We start from the raw sequence: 3248 nt of genomic DNA on the forward strand, positions 1-3248 counted from the left end.
ATCATTTGATCAGAATGCACATTCCCCCAGAGATCCGCACCAGTTCCTGTTTTATTACCCGTACCGACTGACAAGCTCAGCCATGAATACGTAATGTCTAAATTGGTTGTGTAAGAGCTCTAATTTCCTCTGCTACACTAATGATACCTCAGTCAGATTGATTTGAATGAGAGACTGGTGAAGATGAGCTGAAAAGACTAGGTTATAGCGTTCAAAGAGAGGAATAAGTACAGAGGGCCTTGAGCCAGGGTTTTAATGACCGTTAAAGTATTGTAATTCCTCTACCTCTCACTGCTGTCATTATTACGAGGTAGAAAAACAATGGCATAATATAACATGCAGTGCGCAGGCATTTGCTAAATGGAAGGGGAACTCTAATTTGATACTTATAAATTGATTTATTGAAGTAAATAATTTTAATTCAGTTCATTGGATGAATCTTGGGTCTCAACAATGAGGATTTACATCTTAATTATAGATTTGTTTTTGGACTTTTGTGTCTGTTCCATGCACGGATGCATGTTTTGATTCTAGTGAAATTTTGGAAAGGTAATGTTTCAGTCTGTTTGTTGCTGTTATTGTTTTGGGATTTAGGAGGACTGCACAAATGAAGCGGTGTACCGCCAGGCGCGTTGTTGAGAAGAACCCCATTATATGTGATATTGTAGGTGGTTTGGCCTTTAATTACATTCTCCTATTAATCACGTGGAACGAATGCATGCCCTCAATTGATGGTGGTCAGGCCTGCAAATAATTACAGAGCAACTGTATGAGAAGGTGGCATGCAGGGCTCTTGCACCAAGATTAGTTGGAATCCAGAGCCCGGGCACTGTTATTAGTTTGTAAAAATGTCCATGTTCTGCAATTACGTTTGATATATTTGCCGGTCCATAGGTGGAGGTATTTTTCAGTTCTGGGCTCAGTGTTCACACACAGCTCACAGGTTTATCATTTTATGCTGCCGGCCTATGTTCTGTGCTTATGACTTACAGCCATCGTTTCAGCAAGAAGAACAAGAATGATGGGAATTCTGATTTAGATATTCATTTTTGGTAGCAAACTGGTACTACTAAAAAGTACGCTAGTACAGTATACAAGATGGCTTCCAAGTGAACTTCGGTGGCAATCCCTTAGCAGTGAAAATAATTTCCCTCATCGTGACGTCACTAAAACTCAAGTCACTTAAAGTTCAGTTTTGTAATCATGCCTCATTTATCGTTGAAACCTAGAAATTTGCTGTATGCTGTATGCTAAATAGGTAGTTTACCAATAATACATTACTGAAGTGACCTAAAAACTTCCCAAATAACTTGTTTTATCTACATTGCATCACTGTAGCTGGTTATCAGCTTGCCAGCAAAAAAGCTGAACTAAGCGAGCTAGTTAGCTAGCTATGTATTTCATTAGTTAGCTAGCTATATATTTCATTAAACTTACTGATGCATTACTTAGAGTAGTGGACATTAGACTTATCTGATACATGCCTTTATGAGTATGAGTTACTGTTGGTAGCTACTTTGTGCTAAAAGCAAAATCAGATATGAGCTGGAAGCATACGCATTTCACTGGGAGGAATCGGTTTGGAAAGGACCAAAATTATGGAACACTCTCTGTGCTAGGCTTTGTTGCGTTGCAGGCAGATTATTTTGTTCTGTTAATTCAACATGCATTACTTGAACCGTCATTCTGTGAGAATTGCGGTTGGCGAGAGTAAACTGGCTGAACATAGATCTGCTGGAGGATGGTTTCTATCCCAGCTCTCACCAATTGTGCATTAACCCAGCTTACAACCAGTCATGCACTGATTAAGAACATTAGCAGGCCTTGGCTGGATTCATTTAAAACCAGTGTATTAAAGCCGGCTGAAGAACTGTACTAGCTTCAAGTCCTTCAAGTCCAATCTGCAGTTCTCAATCGGAAAACACAAAACACACAGAATCAACTACCCTAAAATAAAAGAATTTCCCAGCATCTTTGCCATGTAAAGACTCCATTTCAGTTGCACATTAGTCACTGCTTTGAGATTGGTCCATTTACTGAGCCGCGTGTCAAATCAAAACAAAACGCATTTACATTTTTAAAGCCTTTCGCAGTGCTCTTCTTCAAACACACGGTGATTCAGCTGGTCATAACAAACCAAACCCACACAAACTAAATAGTACTCTTATAAGCCTTGCCTTCCAAGCTAATTGAGACATCGCTCCCAGCTAATGGATGAAATGGGAGAATGTATTAAATCGACATAGGCCGATCTATATGCGCACATAAAGAAGAAACGCAGCACGGTCAAAGCAGACAGAGACAACACACACTAAATAATATGAAAAAGAGAGAGGTCCTATTCAAATAAAGTCTTTCTGTTTGCCACTGGGATTTCACACAGCCGGAGTGCAGGGAAACCAGTCTGCCCCGTCTTCCGCTTTATTTGAAGATTATTACAGTATATTTACATTCACAGAGGCATTGGTGTTATTTACTGGAGGTGAAGTGCATCACACTGTGCTGCCTCGTGTTTCCTGGAACGTGATAGAACAGACTACGAAACCGAATCTCGAAACGGAAAGAGAAAAGAAAGAGCCAGGAAACCGCAAGTAATTCTCATCGTGTATTTCCTGCGAACACCAGCTGGCACAATGCTGCACTCAGCGAGGCTGCAGTAAAGCACAACAGGTGCTCGTACGCGGTAATAACAGTTATGACGTTAAGGACAAAGAGGTGTCATCCGCCTTCAAAATGCCGTCAAGCGGGCCACCGAAGGGAGGAATAACAGGTACACAGCACAGCAGTCAGCAAGCCGCTGCCTCTGCTGGCAGGTCGCTGGGAGGTTCCGCCATTTTCCTCACTCCACTCAGAATGCGTCTGCCTACCCTGCTGAAAATAAAACTGCTCAAGCTTGGTTTTGAAACTGCTGGTAGCTGGTTGCCCAGCTCAGACCAGCTCTCCCCATCTCAACATGGTTTGACCAGCTCAAGCTAGGTTTTGAAACTGCTGGTAGCTGGTTGCCCAGCTCAGACCAGCTCTCCCCATCTCAACATGGTTTGACCAGCTCAAGCTAGGTTTTGAAACTGCTGGTAGCTGGCTGCCAAGCTCAGACCAGTTCTCCCCCACTCAACATGGTTTGACCAGCTCAAGCTAGGTTTTGAAACTGCTGGTAGCTGGTTGCCCAGCTCAGACCGGCTCTCCCCAACTCAACATGGTTTGACCAGCTCAAGCTAGGTTTTGAAACTGCTGGTAGCTGCTTGCCCAGC

The sequence above is a fragment of the Conger conger genome, chromosome 10 (assembly GCF_963514075.1).
Source record: "Conger conger chromosome 10, fConCon1.1, whole genome shotgun sequence".
Lineage (NCBI taxonomy): Eukaryota > Metazoa > Chordata > Actinopteri > Anguilliformes > Congridae > Conger > Conger conger.